This window comes from Ascaphus truei, chromosome 1 (genome assembly GCF_040206685.1).
Source record: "Ascaphus truei isolate aAscTru1 chromosome 1, aAscTru1.hap1, whole genome shotgun sequence".
Taxonomy (NCBI): Eukaryota; Metazoa; Chordata; class Amphibia; order Anura; family Ascaphidae; genus Ascaphus; species Ascaphus truei.
Window position 1 is genome coordinate 120,031,568 of NC_134483.1, and position 26,114 is coordinate 120,057,681.

Sequence of the window (26,114 nt, forward strand, 5' to 3'; positions counted from 1 at the left end):
CGGCTAGGACCTCGGTAAAATCAGGTCCCAGCATCTCCCAGAAAAACTGGAAGAACTCCACAGTCAGCCCGTCTAGCCCCGGCGCTTTTCCGTGGGACATGAGACTGAGGGCTTCAGAGAGCTCGGCCAGAGTCAAAGGTAACTCAAGCGGCTCCCTTCCATCCTCACTGACCGTGGGAAGCCCCTCTAATAAGACCCTGCATTTATCTGGCTGGATGGACTCCGGAGAGAAAAGATCTACATAGAATCTCCGGGTTCTGTCCCGGATGCTCTCCGGGTCAGTCAGAGGGGTACCGTCCTCTGCCAACAGGCATGTGATATGTCTACGGTTTCCCCTCTTTTTCTCCAGCGCGTAGAAGAGGCGCGACCCGCGATCCATCTCTCGAAGGAAGTTGATGCGGGATCGCACATACGCCCCCCGAGCTCTCCGATCTTCTAAGTCCCGGAGAGTGCACTTCCTCTCCACGTACATACACTGCAGGTATTGGTCTCCTGCCACAGACAGCCGCTTCTCGAGATCGAGCACCTCCTCCCTGAGGGCCTCGATCTCAGCATCGCGCCGCCCGCTGGCACCTTTTGTGTACTCCTGACACACGAGGCGCAGATGAACCTTGCCCACGTCCCACCACTGCTCTAGCGTGGCAAAGTCTGACCTGCAACCTCTCCAGGCCATCCAAAAGTCTCGGACCGTCGTCGCAAACCCCTTGTCCTCCAACAACGTATTGTTGAAATGCCAATATGCGGCCGAGGGTGCTGCAGGTAGCAGCGTCACCGTCACGGACGCACAATTGTGGTCCGAAAACGGCGCCAGCCTAATGGCACTGGACTGGGCTCGTGACAGGCTGTGGCTGGAAATATACAGCCTGTCGATCCGGGACCAGGACATCCGTTCACCCCTAAACACCCTAACATGGGTGAACTCAGTGGATGCCTCAGGATGTTGTTCTCGCCAGACATCTACCAAGGAGTAGCGGGTGATGACCTCCCGCAAGGCCGACGCAGAACACGGGTGTGGCTCCGGACCATTCCGGTCTTTCCGAGCCTCGAGGGTACAGTTAAAATCACCCCCGAGCACCACGTATTCGTCTGCGTCGACTGTCTCCAGGTATTCAGACATTCTGACGAAGAACTGCCTTCTCAGGGGTCCGTTGGCAGGAGCATACACGTTCAGGAAATTAAACGTGTAGTCCTCATGTCGGACCCTGATATGCAACAGGCGACCTGGAACAACAGCTTTGGCAAGCAGCAGCTCAGGTTGAAAGGATTCAGAGAACAGGGTCACCACCCCACAAGATGTCGAAGTGAGGTGGCTGAAAAAGACCTTGCCTCGCCACTCCAGATGCCAGCTGGCTTCAGCCTCTGGAGTGGTATGGGTTTCCTGCAGGAAACTCACAGAATACTTTCCCTTTTGTAAAAAGGAGAGTACCTGGAACCTTCGAAACCCGTCCTTACATCCATTTACGTTTAGCGTACCGATGCTCAAAGCCATTGGTAATCAAGAGTCTTGCTTCCCATAGGCGCTCAGGGTACTACACCCCGAGAAGCCTTTACGTGCTCTCGCAACACTTTGTTAAACTTTAGGACCCGAGTATGTTCGATAGTCCCGGAAAGTTTGGCCTTGTGGTTAGCCTTGATATATACTCTGAGAGATTGGAGAATGACCGAAGCATCCTTCCACCTCTCAAGGGCCAACTGCACCTTCGTATGTCCATGTCTACAGAGGGTATCATCCAGGAAACTGTCTAGCTCCCGGGCAGGGATAATGGTGATCGAGGAGTCCACCGACTCCATGGTGCCAGAGGACTCCCCTCTGAGCCCCAACTCCCCAGGCTCCTCTTGGCTGGAGAATTCAAGACCCCCTTCCTTCTCTGCGGGGGCCTCTCTCAGCCCTAGATTGGATCCCCTCCTCGGTGTTTCCACGAGGGGGTCCACTGTGCTCTCCACCTCCATCCCCGAGTCAGGATGTTCAGGGGCAGCTGGTGGCGGCATGGCAGAGGCAGTGGTCTCCCGAGAGTCCTCGGGGGCCACAGAAGCACACATGCCACGGGTGTTCGCATCACCCACGGGAGGGCACTCACCAACTGCGGGAGGGCCCTCACCATCCGCGGGAGGGCCCCCATCGTCCGCGGGAGGGCCCTCACCATCCGCGGGAGGGCCCCCACCATCCGCAGGAGGGCCCCTACCATCCGCAGGAGGGCACCCACCATCCGCGGGAGGGCTCTCACCAACCATGGGGGGGCACTCGTTAGCAAGGGCTTCATAGGGAGGGTCTTTCCCAGCGTTCACTCCCAACAAAGTGCCTGCCCAAAACTCTGCACCAAGAGGGTTCAGGTCAGACAACTCCCAGATGTAATCGGAAGTGCTCACCACAACACCCTCCAAACCCTCATCCACGGGGGTCAGCCCTATCCCATCTCCTTCCTCTGGTGACGCAAACCGGGGCTTTTTATCCCTATGTGCGTCACCCAAAGGCGGTACAGCCGGAGGGGGATCTTGGCTGGCTCTGAAGATAGGTGCACTCGGCATGTCAAATTTACCGAAGCACAATTCTCCAGGGGATGCTCTCCAACCGAGAGGGGCGCTGGGAGGTTCCCCAACGTCCCCAGAGGCATCGGGTACCTCCAGCTGCATTCCTTCCAGAAATTCGAGGGGGGTGGGCTGTACATTTGTGGGATCCGGCTTACACTGGTTAATCCCAACCAGTGGGTCGGACAGGACCACCTTGTGCGGAACTGATTTTTCTTTCCGCTTCCGAGACTTCAGAGGGTAAACATAATATGGTTCACTCTCAACCTCCTCAATCACCCTCTTATTGGTTTTAGATTTGCTCTTCCTGGGGATTGATTTCCAAGGAGAGGGTGCCGCTGTTTCCATAGCAGGAGTTTCCTCCCGCTCCCCTTCACCCTGTACGGTGCTTACAATGGGGTTAGGGGGTTCTTGGGGGGGGACAGCGACAGAGGGTGACTGTTTTGGGGTGACTTTTTTCTTCCCCCTCTTTTTTGAGAGGAGAGGTTCAGATGTCACTGTTTGAGTTGCGACAGTGACATCTTCTGTGGTCCCATGGGGGACCTGGGCCCTCGAGCTCTTTTCCTTCTCCCTCTGTTCTTTGGGGAGAGGTTCAGATGTCACTGTTCGAGATGGGGCAGTGACATCTTCTGCGGTCCCAGAGGGGGCCTGGGCCTTCGAGGGCTTTTCCTTCTCTCTCTTTCTTTGGGGGAGAGGTGTAGACGTCACTGTCCGAGATGGGGCAGCGACATCTCCTGTGGTCCCAGCGGGGGCCTGGGCCCCCGAGGGCTCCGCTGCGGTGGGCGCAGCGGCACAGGGTATTTCCTCCTGGGGGGAGACAGCGCTAACAGAGGGTGGCCGCTCCAGGGCGACCCCCTCTCCTTCCTTCCGCTCTCCAGGAAGAGGTGCAGAAGTCACTGTTCCGGATGGGACAGCGACATCTCCTGCAGTCTCAGGAGGGACCTGGGCCCTTGAGGGCCCCGCTGTGGTGGGCACAGCGGTACCGGGTGTCTTGGCAGAGGATGGGGCGGGTGCAGGAGTTGGGATGGGTCCTCTGTTCCCTCTGAGGCAACTCCTACGAGTGTGCCCCAGCTCTCTGCACAAATAACATCTAACCCCCTCCGTGCCATAAAACACAGTGTATTCTATGCCCTCGTAGGGCACCCTAAATGAACCCTCCACAGATTCATTGCTCCCTGGCAGCAGCAGTTGTACCTGCCGCCTAAATGAGAGTACATGCCTCAGCGCCCTATCTCTGCAGCCCAAAGATAATTTTATTATGGGGGACTTAATGTCTCCCAGGGCTTGCAGGTACGGCTTCATGAGGCAATCTGGGATGAAGGGGGGCACATTTGACAGAATGACCTTTGTGCCTAACCCCTCCATGGGTTCCATAGGGATGTATTTCCCCCCTACACTGATGCCTTTCTGCACCAGGTAGTGAGTGGCAGCCAGCGTACGAAGGAAGAAAATGCCCCTCCCATACATTTTGCTGGCCGCCACCACAGCAGAGGGACCCACCACATCAGCCACAGCCCTCACATATATCTCCATGTTTAGGCCAGGTGACATTGGGCACCTCACCCCAAGCTTCCTGCTCAAACAGGGCGTGGCCCCAGCATTGTTGTTGCTGGGGTTAACGCCTGCAACTGCCACATGCGCCCATGTTGGAACTGGGACTGCAGGGGTTACGCTGCTAACAGGTGCTGGGGGAGGCGTGGCCAGGGCACTGGAAGGACCAGGCCTAGGGCTGTGACTAAGAGTGTTGCTCCTAGGGGCCACAGTTTTTGGTGTTCTATATCCGGGCGTCGCCCCTGTTGCCGCACTTGTCCTATTCCCCTTTCCAGACATGATAAACAAATAAGCCTCTAAGTCAGGGGAAGGTATTGCTTAGTGAGAGAGGTATTGAGAGAAAACTGTCCCTTTTAGAAGAGACCTCTCTGCAAGGGGAAAAAAACAGCAGCTTTTAAAACCTGCTGCAGTTTTAAATCTTTTCCTCTTATTATTAACTCTCTCTCTCTGTTATAATAAGCAAACACCACAATTTACAAGTCTTTATAGAAAAGACACAGAGCTCTCAATAGCAAGTGAGAAAAGGAATCAGGCTTAAGAAAAACAAAAGAGTGAAATTGGAAGTTTAAACAACCAGTAAAAACCTCCAGTAGTGAGGGAGGAGAGAGGGGTGAGACTGCAGTTTTCCAGCCAGCTAAACTGCAGCTATGCTGGGTTAAATCACTGCAGCCCCTGGGTGAAAACCAAAAACGGTTTTTAAGCCTGAAAATGCACCCAAAACCCTCTATAAAACTCCCAGTATACTCACAGTATACTCCCCCACAGATCCACAGCAAAAAATACCAAATAAAGAAAGAATAAAGCGGATTCCTTACCAAATGCCTGGAGCTCTGCACATACACTTCTGAGTGGAAGCAGCCTATTTTGATCTGGTTCAATACTGATTGGCCGGCGAAGCCGGCCAATTCAGTCAAACAGCAATTCTACTTGTTGCCAAGTAGAACAAAGAAAAACCAGTCAAACAAATATATAAGGGAATCAGCAAGTGCACTGTAAAAAATGCACTTAAAAAAGAAGGGTTAACTCAGAAGAACCCATGATGGGGGATACCGAGCAGAGCACCCCGCCTAACGCCCACTGGGAGGCAAACTCCGAAACCGTCCCAGCGGACTCGGCGTACGTGAACTCTGCCCGAATACGGGAGTGCACCAGCGCCCGGAACACTGCCACGATGTTCGTTGGGACCCCCTTCTCCAAACGCTGCTTCCTGGTCTTGTAAATGGCTACCTTAGCCACTGCCAGGAGCAGGTTAACTAGGAGATCCCTAGGCTTATTGTCTCGGGACACTGGGCACCCAAAAATAAAATGATGAGGGGAAAAACCCAGCCAGAACTGCAGAAGAAGGCTCCTCAAGGTGGATAAGAGGGGCTGCAGTCTGGCGCAGCTCAGATAAATGTGGAATACGGACTCCCGCTCGCCACAGAAGGGACAGGCGGCGGGGGAGTCCGTGAAGTGTGCCAAATACTCTCCTGTGCTCAGTGCACCGTGGAGGACCCTCCAACTCAAATCCCCGGCGGGACGGGGAACCAAAGCTGAATAGAGCTCTCTCCACCGGGGTCTCTCGTCCTCGTTCCCAAAAAATACCCGCCTCCAGATGGTATCTGGGCGGGTGACAAGGGCGAGGTAGTGCACTATATGGAGCACCAGAGAATACAGGACTTTCCTCGGCATGCCGCGAAAACATGCCGGGGACATATCCCCCAACCTGCTGAGGTTTGGGGAGATAGGAACTCGAGGGGGTTGCCTTGGTTTGGGTTCTACGCAAAGATTCGGAGAGCTGAAGTTGATAGGTTGACAAGGCTCTCCGGTCTGCAAAACCCCCTCGATGAAGGTGCGTGAGTCGGGGTGGATGGCATCTTTAATCTCCTGGATCAAACGACGAGGGACGCGGGCAGTAAGCAGACCCATACGGGGCGCGAGCTCCTCTGCTCCTACCCAGTCTCGCCGCTCATAGTCCAGGAGATCCCCGACTCTGGTCACCTGCGCCAGGATTAGCCGGCGGCAAATAGAGGGTGAATCCAACATCCGAGCCCCCACTGCCGGATTATACAGCAGGGGCTCAGCGAGGAAATCAACCCCCGCCGCCCGTTCCTTCCTGGTCGCGGAGACCAGTTTCCAGGCCTTCAGTAAGTCCCGGTAGTATGCCGGCAGCACCGAGAGGTCTCTACCTAAACCCTCAGGCCTGATGATAAACAGTTGCCGGTCATACCTCATATTGCGCAGCTGGCGAAAGAAAAAGGTCGCCAGCTGGCACCACTGCGGAGACAGATCTGCGAATAGGTATCTCTGCAGGTACTGGAGGCAGAAAGTGTGTAACTGGGAGCGGACACACACCACTCCCTGTCCACCCTCCTCCAAAGGGAGACACGCAACTCCCGCAGAGACCCAATGCTTCCCCATCCAGAGGAAATCCATCAACCTCCTCTGGATCTTGTTGATAAATTCGGGGGTTGGACCCATGGCTATCAGCCGGTGCCAAAGCTGACTGGCCACCAGCTGGTTGATCACCAGGGTCCTTCCCCTAAGGGAAAGCATTCTCGACAGATACACCCATGACCCCAGACGAGCAATGACCCGTTCTTCAAGATCACTGAAGTTTTCTGGGGCCGGGTCCTCCGCAGCAGACAGGTAGACTCCCAGATACTTGAGAGTATCACTCCCCCACGAGACATTCCGAAACGTGGGGGGCAAAGAGTCCACCTGTAAGGGACCCACCAATATGCCGGAGCACTTGGACCAGTTGATCCGAGCAGAAGAGGCCGCGGTGTAGACCTCTTGGCACGCTTGTGCCCGCTCTAGATCATCTAGGTCCTGGGCCACGAGGAGCACATCATCGGCATAAGCCGACAGGACTACTCGCATGTCGGGCTCCCGCAGCACCAGCCCGGTGAGCCTCCTCCTCAGTAGGCAGAGGAAGGGCTCAATGGCCAGCGCGTACAGTTGCCCAGACAGGGGGCACCCTTGACGTACTCCCCGACCAAACACAAAAGGTGCCGTCAGGGACCAGTTGATCTTCACCAGACACTCTGCAGAGGCGTACAGCATCTGGAGAAAGCCCACAAATTGTGGGCCGAAGCCAAACGCCCGCAGGGTCTGCATAAGGTAACGGTGATCCACTCTGTCAAACGCCTTTTCCTGATCTAGGGACAGGAAGGCGAGTGATAGACCAGTCCTCTGCGCGTAGTGCATCAGGTCCCGGACCAGAAAAATGTTGTCATGAATGCTTCGGCCTGGGACAGTATAGGACTGGTCGGGGTGAATCACCTCTGCCAGCACGGACTTGAGCCTCAGCGAAAGCGCTTTGGCTACGATCTTATAGTCCGTGCTGAGCAGTGAGACCGGTCGCCAATTAGAGATCTGACGGAGATCCCCCTTCTTCGGCAGCAAAGACAGTATTGCCCGCCGACACGAAAGTGGCATCTCACCGATCTCAAGGGCTTCGGCTAGGATCTCGGTGAAATCAGGTCCCAGCATCTCCCAGAAAAACTGGAAGAACTCCACAGTCAGCCCGTCTAGCCCCGGCGCTTTTCCGTGGGACATGAGACTGAGGGCTTCAGAGAGCTCGGCCAGAGTCAAAGGTAACTCAAGCGGCTCCCTTCCATCCTCACTGACCGTGGGAAGCCCCTCTAATAAGACCCTGCATTTATCTGGCTGGATGGACTCCGGAGAGAAAAGATCTACATAGAATCTCCGGGTTCTGTCCCGGATGCTCTCCGGGTCAGTCAGAGGGGTACCGTCCTCTGCCAACAGGCATGTGATATGTCTACGGTTTCCCCTCTTTTTCTCCAGCGCGTAGAAGAGGCGCGACCCGCGATCCATCTCTCGAAGGAAGTTGATGCGGGATCGCACATACGCCCCCCGAGCTCTCCGATCTTCCAAGTCCCGGAGAGTGCACTTCCTCTCCACGTACATACTCTGCAGGTATTGGTCTCCTGCCACAGACAGCCGCTTCTCAAGATCGAGCACCTCCTCCCTGAGGGCCTCGATCTCAGCATCACGCCGCCCGCTGGCACCTTTCGTGTACTCTTGACACACGAGGCGCAGATGAACCTTGCCCACGTCCCACCACTGCTCTAACGTGGCAAAGTCTGACCTGCAACCTCTCCAGGCCATCCAAAAGTCTCGGACCGTCGTCGCAAACCCGTTGTCCTCCAACAACGTATTGTTGAAGTGCCAATATGCGGCCGAGGGTGCCGCAGGTAGCAGCGTCACCGTCACGGACGCACAATTGTGGTCTGAAAACGGCGCCAGCCTTATGGCACTGGACTGGGCTCGTGACAGGCTGTGGCTGGAAATATACAGCCTGTCGATCCGGGACCAGGACATCCGTTCACCCCTAAACACCCTAACATGGGTGAACTCAGTGGATGCCTCAGGATGTTGTTCTCGCCAGACGTCTACCAAGGAGTAGCGGGTGATGACCTCCCGCAAGGCCGACGCAGAACACGGGTGTGGCTCCGGACCATTCCGGTCTTTGCGAGCCTCGAGGGTACAGTTAAAATCACCCCCGAGCACCACGTATTCATCTGCGTCGACTGTCTCCAGGTATTCAGACATTCTGACGAAGAACTGCCTTCTCAGAGGTCCGTTGGCAGGAGCATACACGTTCAGGAAATTAAACGTGTAGTCCTCGTGTCGGACCCTGATATGCAACAGGCGACCTGGAACAACAGCTTTGGCAAGCAGCAGCTCAGGTTGAAAGGATTCAGAGAACAGGGTCACCACCCCACAAGATGTCGAAGTGAGGTGGCTGAAAAAGACATTGCCTCGCCACTCCAGATGCCAGCTGGCTTCAGCCTCTGGAGTGGTATGGGTTTCCTGCAGGAAACTCACAAAATACTTCCCCTTTTGTAAAAAAGAGAGTACCTGGGACCTGCGAAACCCGTCCTTACATCCATTTACGTTTAGCGTACCGATGCTCAAAGCCATTGGTAATCAAGAGTCTTGCTTCCCATAGGCGCTCAGGGTACTACACCCCGAGAAGCCTTTACGTGCTCTCGCAACACTTTGTTAAACTTTAGGACCCGAGTATGTTCGATAGTCCCGGAAAGTTTTGCCTTGTGGTTAGCCTTGATGTATACTCTGAGAGATTGGAGAATGACCGAAGCGTCCTTCCACCTCTCAAGGGCCAACTGCACCTTCGTATGCCCGTGTCTACAGAGGGTATCATCCAGGAAACTATCTAGCTCCCGGGCAGGGATAATGGTGATCGAGGAGTCCACCGACTCCATGGTGCCAGAGGACTCCCCTCTGAGCCCCAACTCCCCAGGCTCCTCTTGGCTGGAGAATTCAAGACCCCCGTCCTTCTCTGCGGGGGCCTCTCTCAGCCCTAGATTGGATCCCCTCCTCGGTGTTTCCACGAGGGGGTCCACTGTGCTCTCCACCTCCATCCCCAAGTCAGGATGTTCAGGGGCAGCTGGTGGCGACATGGCAGAGGCAGTGGTCTCCCGAGAGTCCTCGGGGGCCACAGAAGCACACGTGCCACGGGTGTTCACATCACCCGCGGGAGGGCACTCGCCAACCGCGGGAGGGCCCTCACCATCCGCGGGAGGGCCTCCACCGTCCACGGGAGGGCCCTCACCATCCGCGGGAGGGCCCCCACCATCTGCGGGAGGGCCCCCACCATCCGCGGGAGGGCACCTACCATCCGCGGGAGGGCTCTCACCAACCATGGGGGGGCACTCCTTAGCAAGGGCTTCATTGGGAGGGTCTTTCCCAGCGTTCACTCCCAACAAAGTGCCCGCCCAAAACTCTGCACCAAGAGGGTTCAGGTCAGACAACTCCCAGATGTAATCGGAAGTGCTCACCACAACACCCTCCAAACCCTCATCCACGGGGGTCAGCCCTAACCCATCTCCTTCCTCTGGTGACGCAAACCGGGGCTTTTTATCCCTATGTGCGTCACCCAAAGGCGGTACAGCCGGAGGGGGATCTTGGTTGGCTCTGAAGATAGGTGCACTCGGCATGTCAAATTTACCGAAGCACAATTCTCCAGGGGATGCTCTCCAACCGAGAGGGGCGCTGGGAGGCTCCCCAACGTCCCCAGAGGTGTCGGGTACCTCCAGCTGCATTCCTTCCAGAAATTCGAGGGGGGGGGGCTGTACATTTGTGGGATCCGGCTTACACTGGTTAATCCCAACCAGTGGGTCGGACAGGACCACCTTGTGCGGAACTGATTTTTCTTTCCGCTTCCGTGACTTCAGAGGGTAAACGTAATATGGTTCACCCTCAACCTCCTCAATCACCCTCTTATTGGTTTTTGATTTGCTCTTCCTGGGGATTGATTTCCCAGGAGAGGGTGCCGCTGTCTCCATAGCAGGAGTTTCCTCCCGCTCCCCTTCACCCTGTATGGTGCTTACAATGGGGTTAGGGGGTTCTTGGGGGGGGACAGCGACAGAGGGTGACTGTTTTGGGGTGACTTTTTTCTTCCCCCTCTTTTTTGAGAGGAGAGGTTCAGATGTCACTGTTTGAGTTGCGACAGTGACATCTTCTGTGGTCCCATGGGGGACCTGGGCCCTCGAGCTCTTTTCCTTCTCCCTCTGTTCTTTGGGGAGAGGTTCAGATGTCACTGTTCGAGATGGGGCAGTGACATCTTCTGCGGTCCCAGAGGGGGCCTGGGCCTTCGAGGGCTTTTCCTTCTCTCTCTTTCTTTGGGGGAGAGGTGTAGACGTCACTGTCCGAGATGGGGCAGCGACATCTCCTGTGGTCCCAGCGGGGGCCTGGGCCCCCGAGGGCTCCGCTGCGGTGGGTGCAGCGGCACAGGGTGTTTCCCCCTGGGGGGAGACAGCGCTAACAGAGGCTGGCCGCTCCAGGGCGACCCCCTCTCCTTCCTTCCGCTCTCCAGGAAGAGGTGCAGAAGTCACTGTTCCGGATGGGACAGCGACACCTCCTGCGGTCTGAGGAGGGACCTGGGCCCTTGAGGGCCCCGCTGTGGTGGGCACAGCGGTACCAGGTGTCTTGGCAGAGGGAGGGGCGGGTGCAGGAGTTGGGATGGGTCCTCTGTTCCCTCTGAGGCAACTCCTACGAGTGTGCCCCAGCTCTCTGCACAGATAACATCTAACCCCCTCCGTGCCATAAAACACAGTGTATTCTATGCCCTCGTAGGGCACCCTAAATGAACCCTCCACAGATTCATTGCTCCCTGGCAGCAGCAGTTGTACCTGCCGCCTAAATGAGAGTACATGCCTCAGCGCCCTATCTCTGCAGCCCAAAGATAATTTTATTATGGGGGACTTAATGTCTCCCAGGGCTTGCAGGTACGGCTTCATGAGGCAATCTGGGATGAAGGGGGGCACATTTGACAGAATGACCTTTGTGCCTAACCCCTCCATGGGTTCCATAGGGATGTATTTCCCCCCTACACTGATGCCTTTCTGCACCAGGTAGTGAGTGGCAGCCAGCGTACGAAGGAAGAAAATGCCCCTCCCATACATTTTGCTGGCCGCCACCACAGCAGAGGGACCCACCACATCAGCCACAGCCCTCACATATATCTCCATGTTTAGGCCAGGTGACATTGGGCACCTCACCCCAAGCTTCCTGCTCAAACAGGGCGTGGCCCCAGCATTGTTGTTGCTGGGGTTAACGCCTGCAACTGCCACATGCGCCCATGTTGGAACTGGGACTGCAGGGGTTACGCTGCTAACAGGTGCTGGGGGAGGCGTGGCCAGGGCACTGGAAGGACCAGGCCTAGGGCTGTGACTAAGAGTGTTGCTCCTAGGGGCCACAGTTTTTGGTGTTCTATATCCGGGCGTCGCCCCTGTTGCCGCACTTGTCCTATTCCCCTTTCCAGGCATGATAAACAAATAAGCCTCTAAGTCAGGGGAAGGTATTGCTTAGTGAGAGAGGTATTGAGAGAAAACTGTCCCTTTTAGAAGAGACCTCTCTGCAAGGGGAAAAAAACAGCAGCTTTTAAAACCTGCTGCAGTTTTAAATCTTTTCCTCTTATTATTAACTCTCTCTCTCTGTTATAATAAGCAAACACCACAATTTACAAGTCTTTATAGAAAAGACACAGAGCTCTCAATAGCAAGTGAGAAAAGGAATCAGGCCTAAGAAAAACAAAAGAGTGAAATTGGAAGTTTAAACAACCAGTAAAAACCTCCAGTAGTGAGGGAGGAGAGAGGGGGGGAGACTGCAGTTTTCCAGCCAGCTAAACTGCAGCTATGCTGGGTTAAATCACTGCAGCCCCTGGGTGAAAACCAAAAACGGTTTTTAAGCCTGAAAATGCACCCAAAACCCTCTATAAAACTCCCAGTATACTCACAGTATACTCCCCCACAGATCCACAGCAAAATATAACAAATAAAGAAAGAATAAAGCGGATTCCTTACCAAATGCCTGGGAGCTCTGTACATACACTTCTGAGTGGAAGCAGCCTATTTTGATCTGGTTCAATACTGATTGGCCGGCGAAGCCGGCCAATTCAGTTAAACAGCAATTCTACTTGTTGCCAAGTAGAACAAAGAAAAACCAGTCAAACAAATATATAAGGGAATCAGCAAGTGCACTGTAAAAAATGCACTTAAAAAAGAAGGGTTAACTCAGAAGAACCCCTGATGGGGGATACCGAGCAGAGCACCCCGCCTAACGCCCACTGGGAGGTAAACTCCGAAACCGTCCCAGCGGACTCGGCGTACGTGAACTCTGCCCGAATACGGGAGTGCACCAGCGCCCGGAACACTGCCACGATGTTCGTTGGGACCCCCTTCTCCAAACGCTGCTTCCTGGTCTTGTAAATGGCTACCTTAGCCACTGCCAGGAGCAGGTTAACTAGGAGATCCCTAGGCTTATTGTCTCGGGACACTGGGCACCCAAAAATAAAATGATGAGGGGAAAAACCCAGCCAGAACTGCAGAAGAAGGCTCCTCAAAGTGGATAAGAGGGGCTGCAGTCTGGCGCAGCTCAGATAAATGTGGAATACGGACTCCCGCTCGCCACAGAAGGGACAGGCGGCGGGGGAGTCCGTGAAGTGTGCCAAATACTCTCCTGTGCTCAGTGCACCGTGGAGGACCCTCCAACTCAAATCCCCGGCGGGACGGGGAACCAAAGCTGAATAGAGCTCTCTCCACCGGGGTCTCTCGTCCTCGTTCCCAAAAAATACCCGCCTCCAGATGGTATCTGGGCGGGTGACAAGGGCGAGGTAGTGCACTATATGGAGCACCAGAGAATACAGGACTTTCCTCGGCATGCCGCGAAAACATGCCGGGGACATATCCCCCAACCTGCTGAGGTTTGGGGAGATAGGAACTCGAGGGGGTTGCCTTGGTTTGGGTTCTACGCAAAGATTCGGAGAGCTGAAGTTGATAGGGTGACAAGGCTCTCCGGTCTGCAAAACCCCCTCGATGAAGGTGCGTGAGTCGGGGTGGATAGCATCTTTAATCTCCTGGATCAAACGACGAGGGACGCGGGCAGTAAGCAGACCCATACGGGGCGCGAGCTCCTCTGCTCCTACCCAGTCTCGCCGCTCATAGTCCAGGAGATCTCCGACTCTGGTCACCTGCGCCAGGATTAGTCGGCGGCAAATAGAGGGTGAATCCAACATCCGAGCCCCCACTGCCGGATTATACAGCAGGGGCTCGGCGAGGATATCAACCCCCACCGCCTGTTTCTTCCTGGTCGCGGAGACCAATTTCCAGGCCTTCAGTAAGTCCCGGTAGTATGCCGGCAGCACCGAGAGGTCTCTACCTAAACCCTCAGGCCTGATGATAAACAATTGCCGGTCATACCTCATATTGCGCAGCTGGCGAAAGAAACTGGTTGCCAGCTGGCACCACTGCGGAGACGGATCTGCGAATAGGTATCTCTGCAGGTACTGGAGGCGGAAAGTGTGTAACTGGGAGCGGACACACACCACTCCCTGTCCACCCTCCTCCAAAGGGAGACACGCAACTCCCGCAGAGACCCAATGCTTCCCCATCCAGAGGAAATCCATCAACCTCCTCTGGATCTTGTTGATAAATTCGGGGGTTGGACCCATGGCTATCAGCCGGTGCCAAAGCTGACTGGCCACCAGCTGGTTGATCACCAGGGTCCTTCCCCTAAGGGAAAGCATTCTCGACAGATACACCCATGACCCCAGACGAGCAATGACCCGTTCTTCAAGATCACTGAAGTTTTCTGGGGCCGGGTCCTCCGCAGCAGACAGGTAGACTCCCAGATACTTGAGAGTATCGCTCTCCCACGAGACATTCCGAAACGTGGGGGGCAAAGAGTCCACCTGTAAGGGACCCACCAACATGCCGGAGCACTTGGACCAGTTGATCCGAGCAGAAGAGGCCGCGGTGTAGACCTCTTGGCACGCTTGTGCCCGCTCTAGATCATCTAGGTCCTGGGCCACGAGGAGCACGTCATCGGCATAAGCCGACAGGACTACTCGCATGTCGGGCTCCCGCAGCACCAGCCCGGTGAGCCTCCTCCTCAGTAGGCAGAGGAAGGGCTCAATGGCCAGCGCGTACAGTTGCCCAGACAGGGGGCACCCTTGACGTACTCCCCGACCAAACACAAAAGGTGCCGTCAGGGACCAGTTGATCTTCACCAGACACTCTGCAGAGGCGTACAGCATCTGGAGAAAGCCCACAAATTGTGGGCCGAAGCCAAACGCCCGCAGGGTCTCCATAAGGTAACGGTGATCCACTCTGTCAAACGCCTTCTCCTGATCTAGGGACAGGAAGGCGAGTGACAGACCAGTCCTCTGCGCGTAGTGCATCAGGTCCCGGACCAGAAAAATGTTGTCATGAATGCTCCGGCCTGGGACAGTATAGGACTGGTCGGGGTGAATCACCTCTGCCAGCACGGACTTGAGCCTCAGCGAAAGCGCTTTGGCTACGATCTTATAGTCCGTGCTGAGCAGTGAGACCGGTCGCCAATTAGAGATCTGACGGAGATCCCCCTTCTTCGGCAGCAAAGACAGTATTGCCCGCCGACACGAAAGTGGCATCTCACCGATCTCCAGGGCTTCGGCTAGGACCTCGGTGAAATCAGGTCCCAGCATCTCCCAGAAAAACTGGAAGAACTCCACAGTCAGCCCGTCTAGCCCCGGCGCTTTTCCGTGGGACATGAGACTTAGGGCTTCAGAGAGCTCGGCCAGAGTCAAAGGTAACTCAAGCGGCTCCCTTCCATCCTCACTGACCGTGGGAAGCCCCTCTAATAAGACCCTGCATTTATCTGGCTGGATGGACTCCGGAGAGAAAAGATCTACATAGAATCTCCGGGTTCTGTCCCGGATGCTCTCCGGGTCAGTCAGAGGGGTACCGTCCTCTGCCAACAGGCATGTGATATGTCTACGGTTTCCCCTCTTTTTCTCCAGCGCGTAGAAGAGGCGCGACCCGCGATCCATCTCTCGAAGGAAGTTGATACGGGATCGCACATACGCCCCCCGAGCTCTCCGATCTTCCAAGTCCCGGAGAGTGCACTTCCTCTCTACGTACATACTCTGCAGGTATTGGTCTCCTGCCACAGACAGCCGCTTCTCGAGATCGAGCACCTCCTCCCTGAGGGCCTCGATCTCAGCATCGCGCCGCCTGCTGGCACCTTTTGTGTACTCCTGACACACGAGGCGCAGATGAACCTTGCCCACGTCCCACCACTGCTCTAACGTGGCAAAGTCTGACCTGCAACCTCTCCAGGCCATCCAAAAGTCTCGGACCGTCGTCGCAAACCCCTTGTCCTCCAACAACGTATTGTTGAAGTGCCAATATGCGGCCGAGGGTGCTGCAGGTAGCAGCGTCACCGTCACGGACGCACAATTGTGGTCTGAAAACGGCGCCAGCCTAATGGCACTGGACTGGGCTCGCGACAGGCTGTGGCTGGAAATATACAGCCTGTCGATCCGGGACCAGGACATCCGTTCACCCCTAAACACCCTAACATGGGTGAACTCAGTGGATGCCTCAGGATGTTGTTCTCGCCAGACGTCTACCAAGGAGTAGCGGGTGATGACCTCCCGCAAGGCCGACGCAGAACACGGGTGTGGCTCCGGACCATTCCGGTCTTTCCGAGCCTCGAGGGTACAGTTAAAATCACCCCCGAGCACCACGTATTCGTCTGCGTCGACTGTCTCCAGGTATTCAGACATTCTGACGAAGAACTGCCTTCTCAGGGGTCCGTTGGCAGGAGCATACACGTTCAGGAAATTAAACGTGTAGTCCTCGTGTCGGACCCTGATATGCAAAAGGCGACCTGGAACAACAGCTTTGGCAAGCAGCAGCTCTGGTTGAAAGGATTCAGAGAACAGGGTCACCACCCCACAAGATGTCGAAGTGAGGTGGCTGAAAAAGACCTTGCCTCGCCACTCCAGATGCCAGCTGGCTTCAGCCTCTGGAGTGGTATGGGTTTCCTGCAGGAAACTCACAGAATACTTTCCCTTTTGTAAAAAGGAGAGTACCTGGAACCTTCGAAACCCGTCCTTACATCCATTAACGTTTAGCGTACCGATGCTCAAAGCCATTGGTAATCAAGAGTCTTGCTTCCCATAGGCGCTCAGGGTACTATACCCCGAGAAGCCTTTACGTGCTCTCGCAACACTTTGTTAAACTTTAGGACCCGAGTATGTTCGATAGTCCCGGAAAGTTTGGCCTTGTGGTTAGCCTTGATGTATACTCTGAGAGATTGGAGAATGACCGAAGCATCCTTCCACCTCTCAAGGGCCAACTGCACCTTCGTATGTCCATGTCTACAGAGGGTATCATCCAGGAAACTATCCAGCTCCCGGGCAGGGATAATGGGGATCGAGGAGTCCACCGACTCCATGGTGCCAGAGGACTCCCCTCTGAGCCCCAACTCCCCAGGCTCCTCTTGGCTGGAGAATTCAAGACACCCGTCCTTCTCTGCGGGGGCCTCTCTCAGCCCTAGATTGGATCCCCTCCTCGGTGTTTCCACGAGGGGGTCCACTGTGCTCTCCACCTCCATCCCCGAGTCAGGCTGTTCATGGGCAGCTGGTGGCGGCATGGCAGAGGCAGTGGTCTCCCGAGAGTCCTCGGGGGCCACAGAAGCACACATGCCACGGGTGTTCGCATCACCCACGGGAGGGCACTCACCAACCGCGGGAGGGCCCTCACCATCCGCAGGAGGGCCCCCACCGTCCGCGGGAGGGCCCTCACCATCCGCGGGAGGGACCCCACCATCCGCGGGAGGGCCCCCACCATCCGCAGGAGGGCCCCCACCATCCGCAGGAGGGCTCTCACCAACCATGGGGGGGCACTCCTTAGCAAGGGCTTCATTGGGAGGGTCTTTCCCAGCGTTCACTCCCAACAAAGTGCCCGCCCAAAACTCTGCACCAAGAGGGTTCAGGTCAGACAACTCCCAGATGTAATCGGAAGTGCTCACCACAACACCCTCCAAACCCTCATCCACGGGGGTCAGCCCTAACCCATCTCCTTCCTCTGGTGACGCAAACCGGGGCTTTTTATCCCTATGTGCGTCACCCAAAGGCGGTACAGCCGGAGGGGGATCTTGGTTGGCTCTGAAGATAGGTGCACTCGGCATGTCAAATTTACCGAAGCACAATTCTCCAGGGGATGCTCTCCAACCGAGAGGGGCGCTGGGAGGCTCCCCAACGTCCCCAGAGGTGTCGGGTACCTCCAGCTGCATTCCTTCCAGAAATTCGAGGGGGGGGGCTGTACATTTGTGGGATCCGGCTTACACTGGTTAATCCCAACCAGTGGGTCGGACAGGACCACCTTGTGCGGAACTGATTTTTCTTTCCGCTTCCGTGACTTCAGAGGGTAAACGTAATATGGTTCACCCTCAACCTCCTCAATCACCCTCTTATTGGTTTTTGATTTGCTCTTCCTGGGGATTGATTTCCCAGGAGAGGGTGCCGCTGTCTCCATAGCAGGAGTTTCCTCCCGCTCCCCTTCACCCTGTATGGTGCTTACAATGGGGTTAGGGGGTTCTTGGGGGGGGACAGCGACAGAGGGTGACTGTTTTGGGGTGACTTTTTTCTTCCCCCTCTTTTTTGAGAGGAGAGGTTCAGATGTCACTGTTTGAGTTGCGACAGTGACATCTTCTGTGGTCCCATGGGGGACCTGGGCCCTCGAGCTCTTTTCCTTCTCCCTCTGTTCTTTGGGGAGAGGTTCAGATGTCACTGTTCGAGATGGGGCAGTGACATCTTCTGCGGTCCCAGAGGGGGCCTGGGCCTTCGAGGGCTTTTCCTTCTCTCTCTTTCTTTGGGGGAGAGGTGTAGACGTCACTGTCCGAGATGGGGCAGCGACATCTCCTGTGGTCCCAGCGGGGGCCTGGGCCCCCGAGGGCTCCGCTGCGGTGGGTGCAGCGGCACAGGGTGTTTCCCCCTGGGGGGAGACAGCGCTAACAGAGGCTGGCCGCTCCAGGGCGACCCCCTCTCCTTCCTTCCGCTCTCCAGGAAGAGGTGCAGAAGTCACTGTTCCGGATGGGACAGCGACACCTCCTGCGGTCTGAGGAGGGACCTGGGCCCTTGAGGGCCCCGCTGTGGTGGGCACAGCGGTACCAGGTGTCTTGGCAGAGGGAGGGGCGGGTGCAGGAGTTGGGATGGGTCCTCTGTTCCCTCTGAGGCAACTCCTACGAGTGTGCCCCAGCTCTCTGCACAGATAACATCTAACCCCCTCCGTGCCATAAAACACAGTGTATTCTATGCCCTCGTAGGGCACCCTAAATGAACCCTCCACAGATTCATTGCTCCCTGGCAGCAGCAGTTGTACCTGCCGCCTAAATGAGAGTACATGCCTCAGCGCCCTATCTCTGCAGCCCAAAGATAATTTTATTATGGGGGACTTAATGTCTCCCAGGGCTTGCAGGTACGGCTTCATGAGGCAATCTGGGATGAAGGGGGGCACATTTGACAGAATGACCTTTGTGCCTAACCCCTCCATGGGTTCCATAGGGATGTATTTCCCCCCTACACTGATGCCTTTCTGCACCAGGTAGTGAGTGGCAGCCAGCGTACGAAGGAAGAAAATGCCCCTCCCATACATTTTGCTGGCCGCCACCACAGCAGAGGGACCCACCACATCAGCCACAGCCCTCACATATATCTCCATGTTTAGGCCAGGTGACATTGGGCACCTCACCCCAAGCTTCCTGCTCAAACAGGGCGTGGCCCCAGCATTGTTGTTGCTGGGGTTAACGCCTGCAACTGCCACATGCGCCCATGTTGGAACTGGGACTGCAGGGGTTACGCTGCTAACAGGTGCTGGGGGAGGCGTGGCCAGGGCACTGGAAGGACCAGGCCTAGGGCTGTGACTAAGAGTGTTGCTCCTAGGGGCCACAGTTTTTGGTGTTCTATATCCGGGCGTCGCCCCTGTTGCCGCACTTGTCCTATTCCCCTTTCCAGGCATGATAAACAAATAAGCCTCTAAGTCAGGGGAAGGTATTGCTTAGTGAGAGAGGTATTGAGAGAAAACTGTCCCTTTTAGAAGAGACCTCTCTGCAAGGGGAAAAAAACAGCAGCTTTTAAAACCTGCTGCAGTTTTAAATCTTTTCCTCTTATTATTAACTCTCTCTCTCTGTTATAATAAGCAAACACCACAATTTACAAGTCTTTATAGAAAAGACACAGAGCTCTCAATAGCAAGTGAGAAAAGGAATCAGGCCTAAGAAAAACAAAAGAGTGAAATTGGAAGTTTAAACAACCAGTAAAAACCTCCAGTAGTGAGGGAGGAGAGAGGGGGGGAGACTGCAGTTTTCCAGCCAGCTAAACTGCAGCTATGCTGGGTTAAATCACTGCAGCCCCTGGGTGAAAACCAAAAACGGTTTTTAAGCCTGAAAATGCACCCAAAACCCTCTATAAAACTCCCAGTATACTCACAGTATACTCCCCCACAGATCCACAGCAAAATATAACAAATAAAGAAAGAATAAAGCGGATTCCTTACCAAATGCCTGGGAGCTCTGTACATACACTTCTGAGTGGAAGCAGCCTATTTTGATCTGGTTCAATACTGATTGGCCGGCAAAGCCGGCCAATTCAGTTAAACAGCAATTCTACTTGTTGCCAAGTAGAACAAAGAAAAACCAGTCAAACAAATATATAAGGGAATCAGCAAGTGCACTGTAAAAATGCACTTAAAAAAGAAGGGTTAACTCAGAAGAACCCCTGATGGGGGATACCGAGCAGAGCACCCCGCCTAACGCCCACTGGGAGGTAAACTCCGAAACCGTCCCAGCGGACTCGGCGTAAGTGAACTCTGCCCGAATACGGGAGTGCACCAGCGCCCGGAACACTGCCACGATGTTCGTTGGGACCCCCTTCTCCAAACGCTGCTTCCTGGTCTTGTAAATGGCTACCTTAGCCACTGCCAGGAGCAGGTTAACTAGGAGATCCCTAGGCTTATTGTCTCGGGACACTGGGCACCCAAAAATAAAATGATGAGGAGAGAAGTTTAACCAGAACTGCAGGAGAAGGCTCCTCAAGAAGGACAAGAGGGGCTGCAGTCTGGCGCAACTCAAATAAATGTGAAATACGGACTCCCGCTCGCCACAGAAAGGACAAGTGGCGGGGGAGTCCGTGAAGTGTGCCAAATACTCTCCTGTGCTCAGTGCACCGTGGAGGACCCTCCAACTCAAATCCCCGGCGGGACGGGGAACCAAAGCTGAATAGAGCTCTCTCCACCGGGGTCTCTCGTCCTCGTTCCCAAAAAATACCCGCCTCCAGATGGTATCTGGGCGGGTGACAAGGGCGAGGTAGTGCACTATATGGAGCACCAGAGAATACAGGACTTTCCTCGGCATGCCGCGAAAACATGCCGGGGACATATCCCCCAACCTGCTGAGGTTTGGGGAGATAGGAACTCGAGGGGGTTGCCTTGGTTTGGGTTCTACGCAAAGATTCGGAGAGCTGAAGTTGATAGGGTGACAAGGCTCTCCGGTCTGCAAAACCCCCTCGATGAAGGTGCGTGAGTCGGGGTGGATAGCATCTTTAATCTCCTGGATCAAACGACGAGGGACGCGGGCAGTAAGCAGACCCATACGGGGCGCGAGCTCCTCTGCTCCTACCCAGTCTCGCCGCTCATAGTCCAGGAGATCTCCGACTCTGGTCACCTGCGCCAGGATTAGTCGGCGGCAAATAGAGGGTGAATCCAACATCCGAGCCCCCACTGCCGGATTATACAGCAGGGGCTCGGCGAGGATATCAACCCCCACCGCCTGTTTCTTCCTGGTCGCGGAGACCAATTTCCAGGCCTTCAGTAAGTCCCGGTAGTATGCCGGCAGCACCGAGAGGTCTCTACCTAAACCCTCAGGCCTGATGATAAACAATTGCCGGTCATACCTCATATTGCGCAGCTGGCGAAAGAAACTGGTTGCCAGCTGGCACCACTGCGGAGACGGATCTGCGAATAGGTATCTCTGCAGGTACTGGAGGCGGAAAGTGTGTAACTGGGAGCGGACACACACCACTCCCTGTCCACCCTCCTCCAAAGGGAGACACGCAACTCCCGCAGAGACCCAATGCTTCCCCATCCAGAGGAAATCCATCAACCTCCTCTGGATCTTGTTGATAAATTCGGGGGTTGGACCCATGGCTATCAGCCGGTGCCAAAGCTGACTGGCCACCAGCTGGTTGATCACCAGGGTCCTTCCCCTAAGGGAAAGCATTCTCGACAGATACACCCATGACCCCAGACGAGCAATGACCCGTTCTTCAAGATCACTGAAGTTTTCTGGGGCCGGGTCCTCCGCAGCAGACAGGTAGACTCCCAGATACTTGAGAGTATCGCTCTCCCACGAGACATTCCGAAACGTGGGGGGCAAAGAGTCCACCTGTAAGGGACCCACCAACATGCCGGAGCACTTGGACCAGTTGATCCGAGCAGAAGAGGCCGCGGTGTAGACCTCTTGGCACGCTTGTGCCCGCTCTAGATCATCTAGGTCCTGGGCCACGAGGAGCACGTCATCGGCATAAGCCGACAGGACTACTCGCATGTCGGGCTCCCGCAGCACCAGCCCGGTGAGCCTCCTCCTCAGTAGGCAGAGGAAGGGCTCAATGGCCAGCGCGTACAGTTGCCCAGACAGGGGGCACCCTTGACGTACTCCCCGACCAAACACAAAAGGTGCCGTCAGGGACCAGTTGATCTTCACCAGACACTCTGCAGAGGCGTACAGCATCTGGAGAAAGCCCACAAATTGTGGGCCGAAGCCAAACGCCCGCAGGGTCTCCATAAGGTAACGGTGATCCACTCTGTCAAACGCCTTCTCCTGATCTAGGGACAGGAAGGCGAGTGACAGACCAGTCCTCTGCGCGTAGTGCATCAGGTCCCGGACCAGAAAAATGTTGTCATGAATGCTCCGGCCTGGGACAGTATAGGACTGGTCGGGGTGAATCACCTCTGCCAGCACGGACTTGAGCCTCAGCGAAAGCGCTTTGGCTACGATCTTATAGTCCGTGCTGAGCAGTGAGACCGGTCGCCAATTAGAGATCTGACGGAGATCCCCCTTCTTCGGCAGCAAAGACAGTATTGCCCGCCGACACGAAAGTGGCATCTCACCGATCTCCAGGGCTTCGGCTAGGACCTCGGTGAAATCAGGTCCCAGCATCTCCCAGAAAAACTGGAAGAACTCCACAGTCAGCCCGTCTAGCCCCGGCGCTTTTCCGTGGGACATGAGACTTAGGGCTTCAGAGAGCTCGGCCAGAGTCAAAGGTAACTCAAGCGGCTCCCTTCCATCCTCACTGACCGTGGGAAGCCCCTCTAATAAGACCCTGCATTTATCTGGCTGGATGGACTCCGGAGAGAAAAGATCTACATAGAATCTCCGGGTTCTGTCCCGGATGCTCTCCGGGTCAGTCAGAGGGGTACCGTCCTCTGCCAACAGGCATGTGATATGTCTACGGTTTCCCCTCTTTTTCTCCAGCGCGTAGAAGAGGCGCGACCCGCGATCCATCTCTCGAAGGAAGTTGATACGGGATCGCACATACGCCCCCCGAGCTCTCCGATCTTCCAAGTCCCGGAGAGTGCACTTCCTCTCTACGTACATACTCTGCAGGTATTGGTCTCCTGCCACAGACAGCCGCTTCTCGAGATCGAGCACCTCCTCCCTGAGGGCCTCGATCTCAGCATCGCGCCGCCTGCTGGCACCTTTTGTGTACTCCTGACACACGAGGCGCAGATGAACCTTGCCCACGTCCCACCACTGCTCTAACGTGGCAAAGTCTGACCTGCAACCTCTCCAGGCCATCCAAAAGTCTCGGACCGTCGTCGCAAACCCCTTGTCCTCCAACAACGTATTGTTGAAGTGCCAATATGCGGCCGAGGGTGCTGCAGGTAGCAGCGTCACCGTCACGGACGCACAATTGTGGTCTGAAAACGGCGCCAGCCTAATGGCACTGGACTGGGCTCGCGACAGGCTGTGGCTGGAAATATACAGCCTGTCGATCCGGGACCAGGACATCCGTTCACCCCTAAACACCCTAACATGGGTGAACTCAGTGGATGCCTCAGGATGTTGTTCTCGCCAGACGTCTACCAAGGAGTAGCGGGTGATGACCTCCCGCAAGGCCGACGCAGAACACGGGTGTGGCTCCGGACCATTCCGGTCTTTCCGAGCCTCGAGGGTACAGTTAAAATCACCCCCGAGCACCACGTATTCGTCTGCGTCGACTGTCTCCAGGTATTCAGACATTCTGACGAAGAACTGCCTTCTCAGGGGTCCGTTGGCAGGAGCATACACGTTCAGGAAATTAAACGTGTAGTCCTCGTGTCGGACCCTGATATGCAAAAGGCGACCTGGAACAACAGCTTTGGCAAGCAGCAGCTCTGGTTGAAAGGATTCAGAGAACAGGGTCACCACCCCACAAGATGTCGAAGTGAGGTGGCTGAAAAAGACCTTGCCTCGCCACTCCAGATGCCAGCTGGCTTCAGCCTCTGGAGTGGTATGGGTTTCCTGCAGGAAACTCACAGAATACTTTCCCTTTTGTAAAAAGGAGAGTACCTGGAACCTTCGAAACCCGTCCTTACATCCATTAACGTTTAGCGTACCGATGCTCAAAGCCATTGGTAATCAAGAGTCTTGCTTCCCATAGGCGCTCAGGGTACTATACCCCGAGAAGCCTTTACGTGCTCTCGCAACACTTTGTTAAACTTTAGGACCCGAGTATGTTCGATAGTCCCGGAAAGTTTGGCCTTGTGGTTAGCCTTGATGTATACTCTGAGAGATTGGAGAATGACCGAAGCATCCTTCCACCTCTCAAGGGCCAACTGCACCTTCGTATGTCCATGTCTACAGAGGGTATCATCCAGGAAACTATCCAGCTCCCGGGCAGGGATAATGGGGATCGAGGAGTCCACCGACTCCATGGTGCCAGAGGACTCCCCTCTGAGCCCCAACTCCCCAGGCTCCTCTTGGCTGGAGAATTCAAGACACCCGTCCTTCTCTGCGGGGGCCTCTCTCAGCCCTAGATTGGATCCCCTCCTCGGTGTTTCCACGAGGGGGTCCACTGTGCTCTCCACCTCCATCCCCGAGTCAGGCTGTTCATGGGCAGCTGGTGGCGGCATGGCAGAGGCAGTGGTCTCCCGAGAGTCCTCGGGGGCCACAGAAGCACACATGCCACGGGTGTTCGCATCACCCACGGGAGGGCACTCACCAACCGCGGGAGGGCCCTCACCATCCGCAGGAGGGCCCCCACCGTCCGCGGGAGGGCCCTCACCATCCGCGGGAGGGACCCCACCATCCGCGGGAGGGCCCCCACCATCCGCAGGAGGGCCCCCACCATCCGCAGGAGGGCTCTCACCAACCATGGGGGGGCACTCCTTAGCAAGGGCTTCATTGGGAGGGTCTTTCCCAGCGTTCACTCCCAACAAAGTGCCCGCCCAAAACTCTGCACCAAGAGGGTTCAGGTCAGACAACTCCCAGATGTAATCGGAAGTGCTCACCACAACACCCTCCAAACCCTCATCCACGGGGGTCAGCCCTAACCCATCTCCTTCCTCTGGTGACGCAAACCGGGGCTTTTTATCCCTATGTGCGTCACCCAAAGGCGGTACAGCCGGAGGGGGATCTTGGTTGGCTCTGAAGATAGGTGCACTCGGCATGTCAAATTTACCGAAGCACAATTCTCCAGGGGATGCTCTCCAACCGAGAGGGGCGCTGGGAGGCTCCCCAACGTCCCCAGAGGTGTCGGGTACCTCCAGCTGCATTCCTTCCAGAAATTCGAGGGGGGGGGCTGTACATTTGTGGGATCCGGCTTACACTGGTTAATCCCAACCAGTGGGTCGGACAGGACCACCTTGTGCGGAACTGATTTTTCTTTCCGCTTCCGTGACTTCAGAGGGTAAACGTAATATGGTTCACCCTCAACCTCCTCAATCACCCTCTTATTGGTTTTTGATTTGCTCTTCCTGGGGATTGATTTCCCAGGAGAGGGTGCCGCTGTCTCCATAGCAGGAGTTTCCTCCCGCTCCCCTTCACCCTGTATGGTGCTTACAATGGGGTTAGGGGGTTCTTGGGGGGGGACAGCGACAGAGGGTGACTGTTTTGGGGTGACTTTTTTCTTCCCCCTCTTTTTTGAGAGGAGAGGTTCAGATGTCACTGTTTGAGTTGCGACAGTGACATCTTCTGTGGTCCCATGGGGGACCTGGGCCCTCGAGCTCTTTTCCTTCTCCCTCTGTTCTTTGGGGAGAGGTTCAGATGTCACTGTTCGAGATGGGGCAGTGACATCTTCTGCGGTCCCAGAGGGGGCCTGGGCCTTCGAGGGCTTTTCCTTCTCTCTCTTTCTTTGGGGGAGAGGTGTAGACGTCACTGTCCGAGATGGGGCAGCGACATCTCCTGTGGTCCCAGCGGGGGCCTGGGCCCCCGAGGGCTCCGCTGCGGTGGGTGCAGCGGCACAGGGTGTTTCCCCCTGGGGGGAGACAGCGCTAACAGAGGCTGGCCGCTCCAGGGCGACCCCCTCTCCTTCCTTCCGCTCTCCAGGAAGAGGTGCAGAAGTCACTGTTCCGGATGGGACAGCGACACCTCCTGCGGTCTGAGGAGGGACCTGGGCCCTTGAGGGCCCCGCTGTGGTGGGCACAGCGGTACCAGGTGTCTTGGCAGAGGGAGGGGCGGGTGCAGGAGTTGGGATGGGTCCTCTG